At 35.7% G+C, this 16,325-nt stretch overlaps 1 long non-coding RNA gene across 1 annotated transcript; it reads left to right on the top strand.

The window, feature by feature from the left end:
* The first annotated feature begins 11,337 nt into the window (after positions 1-11,337).
* On the top strand, positions 11,338-12,341 carry LOC145029404 (uncharacterized). Its single transcript, XR_013676517.1, has 3 exons — positions 11,338-11,444; positions 11,540-11,611; positions 12,160-12,341. It is a non-coding gene; the product is annotated as an uncharacterized LOC145029404 (long non-coding RNA).
* The last annotated feature ends 3,984 nt before the right edge of the window (positions 12,342-16,325 follow it).

The following is a 16,325-nucleotide window of genomic DNA, read 5'->3' on the forward strand; positions in this document are numbered from 1 at the left end:
TCCTAGATAATTGTTGGGTAATTGCATGGAAATCCATTAGATAATTATGAGGTGTCAAGCCTTAATCCTTATTATCTTCTCTCTTTCTCTCTCTCTCTCTCTCTCTCTCTCTCTCTCTTGTTTCAAAACCGATAATGGAGGGAGAAAGAAAATAGAAGGAAGAGTTTGGGTCATGTTTGCTTATATTCGAAATTACGAGGCCCAAATTGACAGTTTTCGACCCATTAGGCCCATATGAGGGTTTACGGCTCAATAATGTTTGAAAGAGAGTTTACAGCCCATTAAGGTTCAAGAAACCATTTATGGCCCATGATAACAAAGTGAGACATTTTAGGGCCAATAAGGCCCATGAGAAGTCTTATGGCCCAAAATGCTATTGTTTAATGAATGTGGGTCCAATTAGAGCTCAACTGAAGACTCTTAGCTTAAAAGAATCAAGCTGAGGGTTTATTGGTCCATTAAGTCCAATAAATGATTCCTGGCCCATTAAAATGTTTGAATCGGTATATTAGGGTTTCAAACCCACATTTGAGTATATGAGATGTATTGAATTAGGTTTTGAACTTCACTCATGAGTTTTGATTCAAATGGTTGATTTTTGTGACATCCCCAAAATCTCGGCCAGAAAAGACCAATTTTCATTTATGCTTTTTAATATTTTCAGAGTAATCCTTTTGATTTGAAAGAGTTGCGGAATTTGTTACCAAAAACAAAACATGATAAAACAATGTTAACGAAGCATTTCATAAAAGAAATGTATTTTCATTATAATCAAAACTCGGGGTGTCATGTTCCGATATAGACCAATAAGCATAAACGATAACATTACAAGTCATTCAACAAATATATACATATACAGACTTGTAAACAAAACAACTTGATGGTTCATCCATCTTACGCCCTTGCGCCACTTCCTGTAATACAAATAAAACTGAGTTGGTCAGGCTTGGGAGCCTGGTGAGCATATAGGGTTTTCAACCCACAATAAATAATTAAATTAATTATTATCAACCAACAATAACCCAGTTACCCATTCCCGTTATTCTCACTTTACGTCCCTAAAATAACTAACACAAGGTACCTAATTTAAGAATATTTTCATCGGGGTGACAACACATGCTGCGGGGGTTCCTCAGCAATATAAGTCAAATAAGGCAACCATGAGGGGGATGGAATACAGCGAATGAACACCCAAGTTCATTAACACCTACAGGTTATGAGCCTGCTAGCGTTCCACTGGACTATCTAGAAAAGTCTGTGGCCGTCATCTAAATTCCGCTAGATGATTGGATCAAAACAACAACGAGGCCTCTCATCTGTTTATTATACACCAACTATCTACCCATGTTCTACCCAACATATTAGTAGATAAAAACATACATTTTTTATACATATTTTCAAAACCTATATAGCATGCTTGATCAATACATTTTCCATATAACAGATGAGGCACACACACATAACACGTATTTCATATAGAAATAATCATATCTGTAAGATAGAAGAAAGTGAATATACATTCACACACATAACAACAAAATATACACATAACACGTATCTCGTATAAAATACTTCATAGTTATACGTTAGGAGAAAGTAACAACGCATTCACACGTATAAACGACAATAAACTTAATACACTCAAACCATGCTTGTATTATTATTGCGTTTATGAAAGGTAGTATACACTCACTTGATCAGAAGATGATCGGACAGCACTACGGCTTGCAGAAGTCGTAATCCTCAGCAGATCTGGAAGATCTCTACGAAAATCGAACTTCTCGCGGGCAGAGCTTCGGCTCGGAAACCGCACTTCTCGGGATCTTCGGGATCTCGGGACTCGCTTCGGGACTCGGGAATATTACCGGGGCTTCGGGATGGCTTCGGGGGTAAAAACGCAGAGCTTCGGCACAAAAACGAGAGGAAATTAGCAATTAAACCCGGACCCCTCGCATCCTATTTATAGGAGGCTGGAAGCCTCATTTACGCGGGGCGTACAGCAGTACGCAGCGCGTACTGCTTCCGAAATGCGTCACTGCATGCGTCATCCGAAGTGTCGACACTTTGGCTGTACGCGGGGCGTACTCGAGTACGCAACGCGTACCTCGGATCAGATCTGTGACTCCCCCTTCGGATAATGCCGGATTTTTGATTTAAAAATAAATACAAATTATTTATCAAACTTCGGAAATTCATATCTTCTTCATACGAACTCCGTTTTCGACGTTCTTTATATCCACGGAAAGGTGAGACTACGCTCTACAACTTTCGTTTAGACTCTGTCGGCTAATTTTGACTTTATTTTTATTATTTATTTTTAATAGGCCGGGACAAAAAATTTCGTTATAAATTCATAACTTCTTCGTTTGACGTCCGTTCTCGCCTAACTTTTTATCGCTTTGATACTAACAATGAGATCTTCAATTCTCGTTTAGATCACTAAGGCTAAATATCGCTTTAACGTAAATTTCACTTTTTACGTTATTCAGCGTTGCCGGTTCTGTCGCGAAACTTCGACAGGTCACAACTTCCTCGTTATAACTCGGATTTCGGCATTCTTTATATCTCCGGAAACCTTGTTTCAACTACTACAACATTATCTAAAGATATCAAGTTTATTTTACACTTAAATTTTGATGCTTATTTTTATTCTTAATTAATCAAACCACATAATTAAGCAATTAAGCACAAATCACATAATACTCAAATAATACAATCTTATTATTTCAAAACGGGTTACAAAGGTTAACCTAGACCATTACATTGCTAAAAATGGTAAGCCCGGAAACACAGACGTTACAATTCTCTCCACCTTAGAATGATTCTGTCCCCGGAATCACACATCAACAAACAAATGCGGATAGCGACTCAACATGTCACTCTCCGTCTCCCAGGTGAGATTCGGCCCATTCGTGTGTTTCCATCGGATAAGAACTAACTCGACCATCTTGCGTCGCAACTTCTTAGTCTTTCGGTCAACAATTGCCTCTGGTTCTTCAATTAACCTTTTGTTCTCATCAATTCTCAATTCAGAAATTGGAATTATATCGGGAACTTCTCCTGTGAACTTTCTCAAATAACACACATGAAAAGCGTTGTGAATTCCATCCAGTTCTTCGGGTAATTCGAGCTTGTAAGCTTGGTTCCCAATCCTTTGAAGAACTTTAAACGGTCCAATAAACCTTGGACTCAACTTTCCCCTTTTACCAAATCTTATAAGTCCCTTCCACGGCGAGACTTTAAGCAAAACCGAATCCCCAACTTCAAAAGTCATCGGTCTTCGCTTTTTGTCTGCATAGCTCTTTTGACGATCCTGAGCTGCTAACATTCTTTCCCTAATTATTTTCAACTTTTCAGCAGTTTGATGAACCATCTCCGGTCCCATAAACTGCTTTTCCCCAGCCTCAAGTCAACAAGACGGCGTACGACACTTTTGTCCATACAAAGCTTGGTAAGGTGCCATCTTAATGCTCGAGTGAAAACTATTGTTATAGGAAAATTCTACCAACGGTAAATGTTCATCCCAATTACCTAGGAATTCCAAGGTACATGCTCTCAGCATATCTTCAAGTGTTTGTATCGTTCTTTCACTCTGACCATCAGTCTGCGGATGGTACGCTGTACTTAAACATAACTTGGTACCCATTTCCTCTTGTAGACTTTTCCAAAACCTTGAGGTGAAACGACTATCACGATCTGACACAATTGTTAGCGGAACACCGTGAAGTCTCACAATTTCCTTCACATAAGAATTCGCAAGCTTTTCCATAGACCATTTCTCTCTGGCTGCTATGAAATGCGCACTCTTAGTGAATCGATCAACGACCACCCAAATCATGTCGTGACCATTCTTTGTTCTGGGCAGTTTAGTCACAAAATCCATAGCAATGTCTTCCCATTTACCCATAGGCACAGGCAAAGGTTCTAAACTCCCATATGGTTTCTGATGTTGTGTCTTGACTCTCGCACAAGTCACACACTCGGCCACATACTTTGCAACATCAAGCTTCATCGTCGGCCACCAGTAGAAGGGTTTCAGGTCCCTATACATATTAGTGCTACCGGGATGAATCGAATACATGGTCTTGTGAGCTTCTTCCATCAGAAGATCTCTAATTCCTCCTGACTTAGGTACCCAAATACGATCTTGGAATACCTTCAGTCCATGACCGTTTGTACCAAACACCAACGCTTTACCCAAACGTTCCTCCTTTCGGTCATTTTTCTCAGAAGCTTCCTCTTGAGCTTTCTTTATACTTTCCACAATGGTCGAGACAACTTCAATTCTCAACGCTCTTGGCCTTTTCCTTTCAAGATTGACTTTCCGACTGAGAGCATCAGCAACAACATTAGCCTTACCGGGGTGGTAAAGTATCTCGCAGTCGTAGTCCTTGAGTAATTCCAGCCAGCGTCGTTGCCTCATATTCAATTCCTTATGATTAAAGAGATATTGGAGACTCTTATGATCAGTGAAAAGTTTGCACTTCGTGCCATAGAGGTAATGCCTCCATATCTTCAGAGCGAAAACTACCGCTGCCAACTCCAAATCATGAGTCGGGTAATTCTTTTCATGCTCTTTTAGCTGTCGAGACGCATATGCTATCACCTTTTCTCTTTGGGTCAAAACACAACCCAATCCAACCCCAGACGCATCGCTATAAACAGCAAAGTCTTCAACTCCATCGGGTAGAGAAAGTATCGGTGCCTCGCATAGTTTCTTCTTTAGCTTCTCGAATGCTTCTCACTCCAAGCATAAGTAGCTCCTTTGTGGGTCAAAGCTGTCAACGGACTAGCGATCGAAGAAAAGCCTTGGATAAACCTTCGGTAATATCCGACTAATCCTAAAAAGCTTCGGATCTCCGTGGGACTTTTCGGTTGTTCCCACTTCATTACAGCTTCAATCTTTGCTGGATCAACCATTATCCCTTCTTGGTTGACCACGTGACCCAAGAATTGGACTTCTCGAATCCAAAAATCACATTTGGAGAACTTAGCAAACAACTTCTCCTTCTTCAAAACTTCTAACACTTCTCGCAAGTGTCTGCCATGCTCCTCTTGGCTTTTCGAGTAAATCAGAATGTCATCTATGAACACTATCACAGATTTATCAAGGAACGGGTTACAAACCCTATTCATTAAATCCATGAATGATGCCGGAGCATTGGTTAGTCCAAACGACATAACCAAGAACTCGTAGTGTCCATATCTAGTTCTGAATGCAGTCTTCTCTATATCCTGCTCTCTTACTTTCAACTGATGATATCCTGACCTAAGATCGATCTTCGAGAAATAGCTCAAACCTTGCAACTGATCAAATAGGTCATCAATCCTCGGCAACATATATGTATTCCTTATTGTTGCCTTGTTCAGCTCTCTGTAATCAATGCACATTCTCATACTTCCATCTTTCTTCTTCACGAATAACACCGGAGCTCCCCAGGGTGATGAACTAGGTCTAATGAAACCTTTGTCCAACAACTCCTGAAGTTGCATCATTAGCTCCTTCATCTCCGTCGGTGCTAATCGATAAGGTGCTTTTGCTATTGGCGTGGTTCCTGGTAACAAGTCAATACGGAATTCCACTTGTCGATCAGGTGGTAATCCAGGAAGATCTTCGGGAAATACTTCCGGATAATCACACACCACAGGAATACTCTGCATCACCTTCTTTTCCTTCTTAGCATCAATCACGAATGCTAAATATGATGTACATCCCTTGGTCAAACACTTTCTGGCTTTCATTAGGGAAATGATTCCAGAATTCACTCGGCGTTTGTCCCCATACACCATAAACGATTCCTTTCCAGGCGGGTTTACCTTCACTATCTTCTTCTTGCATAAAATTTCAGCATCATTGGCACTAATCCAATCCATTCCCAACACGACGTCGAAACCATTAAGTTCGATAGGCAATAATTCCTCGTGGAACTTATTCTCATTCAGGTCGATTAAGATGTTTTTCATACGATGGCTAACAGGTACAAACTTGCCACTAGCAACTTCGACTAATAAAGCATTATCTAGTCTATCAACAGGCAAAGCTAGTTTTCTACCAAATTCATGCGATATAAAGGAGTAGTTGGCTCCAGAATCAAATAAAATTTGGGTAGGCAAATTGTTAACGAGAAAGGTACCTGAAGCGACATTAGCTTCATCCTTAGCAGCTTCCAGTGTCATCTGGAATGCTCTCGCCTTTGGCTTTGGTGGAATGTTGGGCTTAGCTGCCTCTTTCTTCTTCGGACAGTCTTTCAAAATGTGACCCTCTTCATTACAACCAAAACATATCCTTTTGTTGTTCGGACATTCATTGGCAAAATGTCCAACCTTTCCACACTTGTAGCAGGTCACATCCTCGCTACATTTCCCAAAGTGCTTTTTCTTACACTTATCACACCACTTCGCTTCTCCCCCTTTTCCCCCACCAAACCTTTTCGAATCATATTTCGAAAATTTGCTTTTCTTACCGGAACCAGATGTTCCCTCAAACTTCCTCTTCTCACCAACCTCAACCTTATTGGTGGTTCTCCCCTTGATCATGTTCTCAACAGACTTGGCAGCCCAGATAGCTGCCTCTAGAGTAAGTGCCTGGCGTACTGGCACCTCGTACTCCCATGGAAGTCCCTTCGCATACCGATCCACCTTAGTCAGCTCGTCTGGAATGATACGCAAGGCAAACTCCATCTTATTGGTGAATTTATTGGTGTATTCATCAACTGACATGCTGCCTTTAGTCAATGTCAGGAACTTGTTCTCCAACTCCAACAAATTTTGAGCCGAGCAGAACTTGTGCTTAAACTGCACCAAGAACTCTGCCCATGACAATTGCAGTGGCTCTTTAGGGCTCAAAGTCTTCCCTAGAGTGTTGCACCAATGAACGGCTCCACCTCGGAATTGACGCACGGCATAGATAGTTTGCAATTTACCTCTGCAGCCACACGTCATGAAGGCTAGCTCCATTTCGGAGATCCAATCCATAACCCCAATTGGATCCTCCTTTCCATTGAAGGTCGATGGTTTGCAAGTCAAAAAGTCCTTGTACTTGCATCCCATTCCATCATTCCTTCCATCGCGGTTGTCTTGCCTAACAATCGGTGGTTGGCTGGACCAACAGACCCACTAAAGTTTCCACCTTCCGAGTGCCCTTCATTTAATTCAGACTCTTACACACGAATTGACAGTTCTTCACGATTCTGTTGAAGCCTGCTAGCGTTCCACTAGACTATCTAGAAAAGTCCGTGGTCGTCATCTAAATTCTGCTAGATGACTGGATCAAAACAACAACGAGGCCTCTCATCTGTTTATTACACACCAACTATCTACCCATGTTCTACCCAACATATCAGTAGATAAAAACATACATTTTTATACATATTTTCAAAACCTGTATAGCATGCTTGATCAATACATTTTCCATATAACAGATGAGGCACACACACACAACACGTATTTCATATAGAAATAATCATATCTGTAAGATAGAAGAAAGTGAATATACATTCACACACATAACAACAAAATATACACATAACACGTATCTCGTATAAAATACTTTATAGTTATACGTTAGGAGAAAGTAACAACGCTTTCGCACGTATAAACGACGATAAACTTAATACACTCAAACCATACTTGTATTATTATTGCGTTTATGAAAGGTAGTATACACTCACTTGATCAGAAGATGATCAGACAGCACTATGACTTGCAGAAGTAGTAATCCACAGCAGATCTGGAAGATCTCTACGAAAATCGAACTTCTCGCGGGCAGAGCTTCGGCTCGGAAACCGCACTTCTCGGGATCTTCGGGATCTCGGGACTCGCTTCGGGACTCGGGAATATTACCGGGGCTTCGGGATGGCTTCGGGGGTAAAAACGCAGAGCTTCGGCACAAAAACGAGAGGAAATTAGCAAATAAACCCGGACCCCTCGCATCCTATTTATAGGAGGCTGGAAGCCTCATTTACGCGGGGCGTACAGCAGTACGCAGCGCGTACTGCTTCCGAAATGCGTCACTGCATGCGTCATCCGAAGTGTCGACACTTTGGCTGTACGCGGGGCGTACTCGAGTACGCAGCGCGTACCTCGGATCAGATCTGTGACTCCCCTTTCGGATAATGCCGGATTTTTGATTTAAAAATAAATACAAATTATTTATCAAACTTCGGAAATTCATATCTTCTTCATACGTACTCCGTTTTCGACGTTCTTTATATCCACTTAAATTTTGACGCTTATTTTTATTCTTAATTAATCAAACCACATAATTAAGCAATTAAGCACAAATCACATAATACTCAAATAATACAATCTTATTATTTCAAAACGGGTTACAAAGGTTAACCTTGACCATTACATTGCTAAAAATGGTAAGCCCGGAAACACAGGCGTTACAATTTTGAATGAGCACAGTACATGACATCAATTTAGATTACAAACTATACAAGAGTTGATTTTTACAAGAAGGTAGAATTTCCTAGCTAAAAATGCTAGTTGTGACAAATTACACCCATCATAATAAGGAGTTTCGGCCTCCTATAAATAGGATCCGAAGCCAACCGAGTTTTGGTTACAAATTTTACTTCTTTCACCATTTTTCTCTCTTCCAAGCTGCACTAAATACCCCCAAGCCTATAATATCATCCTAGCATCATAAGAAAGCCCGAAGATCCCGAGAAAAAGAGTTTTCGAGTCGAAACTCTGCCCAAGTGAAGCTCGATTTTTGAGAAAATATCCCAATTTTATCGGAAACGATTATTTTAAGAAACGAAGTGCTGCCCAATTATCGCCAAATCAAGTGAGTGTGTGGTCACTTTTATCTTACACATAGATATGAAGTATTTTTTCTATAAAATACATGCTGTGTATAAATATTGTTTGTTTATTTGAGATGGATGTTGAATGAAGTTTTTATACATGTTTAGAATGATTTAAACTGTATATGTATTTTTATCTACAAATATGTTGGGTATACCATGGGTAGATAAAATAGTTGATGCGTGTTAAAATGATGAGAGGCCTCGTTGTTGTTGTTGTCCCAGTCATCTAGCGGATTATAGATGACGACCACAGACTATTCTAGACAGTCATGTGGAACGCTAGCAGGTTCGTAACCTGTAGGTGTTTTTGAATTTAGTGGTCACCAGGTGTACTCCATCCCCCATGGTTGCCTTATTTGACATGTATTGCTGAGAAATCCCCTAAGCAGTGTTGTCACCCCGGTGATGATCCTTAGACTAGGTACCTTGTGGTAGGTGTTTAGGGATGCAAAGTGAGGATAACGGGAATGGGTAATCAGGGATATTGTTGGTTGATGAAATTAATAAATTTATTTATTGTGGGTTGAAAATCCTATTTGCTCACCAGACTCTCAAGCCTGATCCACTCAACCTTTTATATTACAAGTAGTGGACCCAGAACATAGTTGGAGGATGAAGAGGGATTTTTGGATTATAGGCCATTAGATGTAAATATCTGTTGTAATGTCTATAATATACTGTTTATGCTTTTGGGTTGTATCGATGTGGACATTCCGAGTTTTGTAATGAAATGAAAAATACATTTCTTTAAGAAACGTTTTGATAAATTTTTATCATATTTTGTTTTGGGACAAATTCCACATATTTTTATCGGAGAGATTACTCTGATTTTATTTTAAAGGTATAAACTAAATCTGTCTTTTTAGGCCAAGAAATTGGGGGATGTCACATTATAATCCTTCTATCTCTCTATTTAAGACTTTGTTCATTGTATATCAATGGAAACCAATTTATTGTAGTTTTGTGCTTATTGTTTGTTGTGTTAAAAGTTTGTTGCCAAAATGCAATGCTACTGCTAGGGGAGCATTCGAAATGTAGGAGTCAACTTGAGGTTGTATATATATGGAATGATTGTATTGAAATTAAGTGATGTTTTTTCCTCAGTCCCTAGCATTTTGTTAATAGAAACAGGTATTGTTAAAGGAATCTTGAGAACATATTGCCTTATGGTTTTGTTAGGTATATAACCATTTATGCTTTCTTGTACATAATTTGTTGAAAAAATGTTTGTTTTCCTCTTACAGTATTTTGGTTTCATAACCATGCAGGTTGGAGATGATGTTGTAGACCAAACGACAAAGGAAAGGCTAGAAGGCCTCCAACGCTTCGCGGCGGGAGAATGACAAAATAATCTAAGAGGTTTGTTCTTAATTTCCACCCAAATTAAGTGTATTTCCATTATGGTTTCAGTATAAAGTACATCAAATGCAGGTAATGGTGTTCGAAATGAAATCAATTTTGGTCTTAATTTCCACCAAACTTTCTATTAAGTGCATTGCTATTACGGGTTCAATGTAAAGTACATCACAACACATATCTTAATTTCTTTTAATGGAATTGCGACAAAATTATAGGTTCAATGTTTTAGAGAGAAAGATAGATGTGTTGTGATGCAGGAGATAATGTTGTTCGAAATGAAATCAAGTGAATCAAGGTATAATGCATGTTGAAATTTATGGCAATGACTTATTCCTCTTTCTCTCTTTCTTTATATCCACTCTTTAAATGTGTGTTTATTGTGTTCGTATTACTTCATCCTCAAAAAATTATGTTTTATTACTTCATCCTCAATAATAAGGAACGAGAAATACTAATTTCACCGTGTTTGTAATTCTTATTATAGATGACAGAAAAATGGTTTGGTGTTTGCATTCATCTCAATATATGAGATTTTATGAAAGACAATGTACTGAAGGTCATTTTTTTCCAAAAAATATGCAAATTTCTAGTCTAAACTTTTGCGATTTGTAATTTTTTGGAATTGGAACATGGGACTGTTACATTTTATACGTGAGCTTAACTGAGATTTCTAGATGTTTTTCTAACTTTGGTTTGGTGTGAAGATTAAAATTGATTTCATTGTTTTATGAGGTTGACCTGTGCTTTGATTAAAATTGATTTCATTGTTTTGTGAGGTTGACTTAGGCTTAGATTTACTTTCTGTTTTTATGACTTATTTTAATGAAAATGTCTTTTAAAACTTTTCAAAGATAATATATTTAAGAAAAAACAGTGACATTTAACTTGACTTACTTTTTTTTTTGAACCGGTAAATCTAATCTACTCTTAAGCTAACAATACCTATTCCACCTATGTCTACGATGAGACTTGAACCCTCGACCTCAAAGAGGGAGGGCACCATTTTTTTTATGACTTACCTGATGGAGGGAATGCATCTAACATATCTCCCTATCTAATAAACAAAACGTGTTTGACACGTGTCCTAACAAAAATTCACTTTCCTACCAATGTTAAATCCCATTTTTACCCCTGCTTGGTTTCACGTAGCATTACATATGGAAATATGGCAATATAGCAATTTGAATGTGAAATTTGGAATATGGATGGAAATCGAATGGAATATTGAATCAATTTCGTTATATGCCCGATTAAGTGCATCTTTTTATGGTATCAATTACATTTAAATTTGATTATTAGGTCGATTTGATCTTATTATGTTCAATATATACTTGAAACATACGAATATGAATCATTCTTTACAGCATCGTCTTCCAACAATCAAGCATCATCCACACTTCAGTTATTAGATATTCATCAGCGATTTCAATCATTTGGTAAGTTTCTTCTTCTCGATTCTGCTTCTCATTGTGTATATGTATGCCCCTGCTTCTCAATGTCTGTGTTAATTGCAAAAGAATAATCAAAAACTTATTTAACAATCATAATTCGTCTGAATATGGTTCTGTTCATCTATCGCTCCCCTTTCTCAGTCAAGAGATACCATCACAAATTACCAATCGCAGGCGGCAGGCCCTCTCTCTCTCTCTCTCTCTCTCTCTCTCTCTCTCTCTCTCTCTCTCTTTCTCATCGCATTCTGCTTTACTGCTTACGTTGCTTCTTCGAGTTTATCCCATTGAACTAGTGAAGGTATGCCTGCGATTGGTAAATAATCAGATTTATATAAATTAGGACTTAGGCCACATTAACGTTGTATGTTATTGTTTTACTTATAATTACCGATTTTATCATTGAGGCTGTCAAATTCTATGTTTTTTGTTTTTTCTGAACTTGATATGCTTGATATATCATAATCTGTAAATCTGTAAATACGGAGAATGTATTCTCATCTTTTTATCTAATTCTCTGTTTTTTGTTTTTTTAGAACCTGATATGCTTGAATCATTGAGGCTATCCCCGTTTGTTTTTCATCTTTTTATCCGCCTACTACTTTAGGGACATATTGGTAATTTTCACATCAGGGGTATATAGTTTGTTTGAATATGTTTGAATGTTTTATAATACTTTATTGTATTATTCAGAATCTTTTTATCCGCCTACTACTATAGGGACATTATTTTAATTATGTTTGTCTTTATATGTTCTGTGTAATTTTGTTCCATTATTTTTTCTTAATATGTTAGGTCTTTCTGTATAGTTTTGTTCGATTTTAGTTATGAACCTGATATGCTTGATATATCATAATCTGTAACTATGGAATTAGAAGTCAATTCATCAAAATCATCCTCCGTAATAGTATCCTTTCCAGCAATGCTTATCTTTATATAACATAATAAACATTAGTTCCAATAGTTACAAAGTAAAATAACAGAAGGAAAGAAAAATGTATTCCAACAGTACAGTAAAAAAAAGTTATATGTGCAACAAAATTCGAAAATATTACATATAAAGGCATTGTACTTTTGTTTTTCATGTTATAAGTAAGTTCAATGGACGAAAATGCCCTGTTTGTTTTTCATCTTTTTATCCGCCTACTACTCCAGGGACATATTGGTAATTTTCACAGCAGCGGTATATGGTTTGTTTGAATATGTTTGAATGTTTTATAATAGTTTATTGTATTATTCAGAATCTTTTGAACATAAGGCAGCAGCAGGTCGAGAAAATTCATCTTTGTATGTTAATTAATCATTCTCCAGTTATAAATGGTAGAATGGTAATTAGAACAAAAATTTTTTTTCTATTAAATTGGTTCACCAAGTAAAAAAATTGGTTCAGGTCATGTTTATAGGCCGGATTCATTGACGGATTACACAAAGAAACCTAAAAGTACCAAAAAACTCATACAAATAGAAATGTAATTTTGATTATGTTCATTTTTTTAGTTCGGGGGTATTTCTATCACGTTTTATAGAAATAATTTTTTTTCTATTTTTTGTTATATTTTCTCTGCTTTGGTATTACGTGATTGTATTTTGTATTACTTGATTGATTGATCCCATTTTGAATTAAGGGGCATTTATGTCATGTTTTACTATAATTACATTTTTTGTCATTGATCTGAACCGGTTTAAACCAAAAACATATTAACTAAAGCCATTTGTAGACTAATTTCTTTAGTATTGGGAGTAGAGTATATATGCATGTTGTTAAGGTGTTTGCCTTATTTTTTATAAACTATAAGGTGGAGGTAGTTATCATTTTTCATTTTAGCTTTTTCTCATGTATACCTATTTGCATATAATTTATAGTGACTACATTCATGTTACTGATTTTGATGACTCAATGATGGTTTGTTTAAAGGGTGTGGCTTGGTTTTTAATTTTACCCAATATTTTGTAGTTTTTCTCTTATTTTACTTATTATGTCATTATATTTGCATTAGATAAAAAAAAATTATACCTGAACTTACTTGATCGAGACATGTTTCTATTAAGTAAAAGATACAAACAGCTTGTTAATTGTAGAACTCTAACATCAAATATGAATAAATAGGTTAAGTGGTGTGGTTTTATGCAATTTAAATAGGTGTGTATTGTAGAAGGGGCATTTCTATCAATTGCATATTTCACGCCTCTTCATTAAAAAGAAAAGCATATATGTATGTCGATCTATTATCCGTTGTTAAAATGTATCATGAGGTTTTTTAATTGTTATAAGTATGTTCAAAGGACGAAAATGCCCTCGCCACATATATCTCATATCTTACGTATTACATATACAAAATTAATGTGTTACGGGTATATTGGTAAACTTATTTATGGTTGTAAATGATTTTTTAAGAGGCATGTGGAAAAACTGATTGTTTTAATTACCATTATACCATCTGTAAAACTATTTTAAGGGTTTTATAATTTTTGTTCTTATTATTAGTACTCCAGGAACATAATGGTAATTTGCACTTAACCACATTAACAATTAATACATTTCCTGTTATTTTAGGAATTTATAAATGCTTCGTACCCATTAACTTCTAACAATTGTGTTTTTTTCTATTTTTTTGTAACATTTTTTTTAAAAAAATTTATTCTATATAGCATTGTAATCCATAATATTCAGTTTGTTTCGATAGTTGATTTTCAGACTTTAATAGATGTCACATGGTGTTTCTTGATTGCTCCCTCGTTACAAAAAATAATGATTTGCCCTCACACTTCATAAATCATTCACATATTTAAAGATGCATTTTAGTTATCTTCATATTTAACTTTCGATGAATTAATTGCGTTTGTATTTAACATATATTCAAATTTATATATTTTTTTACAAATTTATATTAGTTTTAATTTTAAATAATCAATACAAAAGGATTGACAACCTTTAACTCTTATTAATAATATAAATTTGTTTTTAAATTTTTTACCCGTGGTTTCCACAGGTTGTAACCTAGTTATTTATATTAGGATAATATGTTAATGTGTCACCACAATTCCTCTATAAATGTTCATTTATAACTAAATGTGACATAAAAAAACAAAACTTTTTATCCATGCAAAGCATGGACCCTCTTCTAGTTAATAATTTTTCATAGCGACTTCAAATATATTACTGTTATATAACTTTTGCCTAATTTAAATTTTTCATCCATGCAAAGCATGGACCCTCTTCTAGTTAATAATTTTTCATAGCGACTTTAAATATATTACTGTTATATAACTTTTGCCTAATTTAAAATATCGGTTATCAAGTCTTTATAGAAATTATATGTAGCGTGAAAAAAATATTAAATATGAAATATTGAAAATAACGTATATATGCTTATATGTAGACTATAGGGGCGTTCTTCTTTGGTAATTCATTAAATCAATTAGACATTGACACCAAATAAATTTTGGTAATTTCCTTGGACCAGTCTAATAGAAAGCATTTCATCTTTTATTTATGTTTCAGTGTGATCGTGTGATTTGGATTTCATTCGATCAGATTTTGATATCTATTACTGTATTTAAAAAAAATTAGACCAAGATTATTTTTGTCAATGTTTTAAAAACCGATTTTTTAATTGAATCGGTTGGGTGACGTTTTCCGGTTCAACTGATTTAACCGTTTCAATCGGATGGTCAAACCGGTTCTATATTTTTATATGTTTTTGCTTATCATGCATACATTGATTACAAAACTTGTTATCTTTTTAGTATTACAAACCTAAATCGAATGCAACATATAAAAATAATCATTATAAAAGCCAAAATCAAACAAAGAAGTCCAAAACAAACACAAAAATCCAAGACTGTCCGGTTCAACCCGGTCAATTCCGGTTCAATTCAGCCGGTTGAATCGGTTTTTAACCAAAACCGGCTGGTTCAATCCGGTCCATTCCGGTTCAATTCAGCCGGTTGAACCGGTTTTTAACCAAAACCGACAGTTCAATCCGGTTAGGAAATCATTATAAAACCAGTCCAAATCAAATCGTCCTCACATCCGGTTCCCGGTTCGACCGGTTCAACCAGCTAGTTTGAATCGGTTTTTAAAAAACTGATTTTTGTATACATTTACTCCAAGTACAATGTCTTTTATTTTTTCTTTAAACTTATAAAAACCCTCAAGCTTTCAGGGTTTTGTTGATTTTGCCTAAAGTTAAATTTTATGCATGTTTTTACCTTCATATTTTCCAAAATATGTTCGACTTTACCATTTTACTAATGATAACACACTTTTCAGGTTATCATTATATTAACTTCGCAAAAAAAAAACCCTTAAGTTTATATTTTCTTTTTTACGTTTTTACCCTTAACTTTATAATTTTTTTTTATACTTTTACCATAAGTATTTTTTTTCAAATTATAAATATTCATGCGAAAAAAATGTGTTTATATACGAAAAAAAAGTTTAATTAAATAATATATACATTTTTTCAATGTTATTTCTTATATATATATATATATATATATATATATATATATATACACAATTTTTTTGCATGAATACATATATTATGAAAAAAAAAATACTTAGGGTAATAGTATAAAAAAATTTAAACGTAAGGATAAAATTGTAAAATAACTATAAACTTAAGGATTTTTTTTTGCGAAGTTAATATAATGGTGATCTGGAAAATCTGTTATCATCCGTAAAATAGTAAAACCGAAC

This window comes from Lactuca saligna, chromosome 2 (genome assembly GCF_052625555.1).
Source record: "Lactuca saligna cultivar CGN05327 chromosome 2, ASM5262555v1, whole genome shotgun sequence".
Classification (NCBI taxonomy): Eukaryota; Viridiplantae; Streptophyta; class Magnoliopsida; order Asterales; family Asteraceae; genus Lactuca; species Lactuca saligna.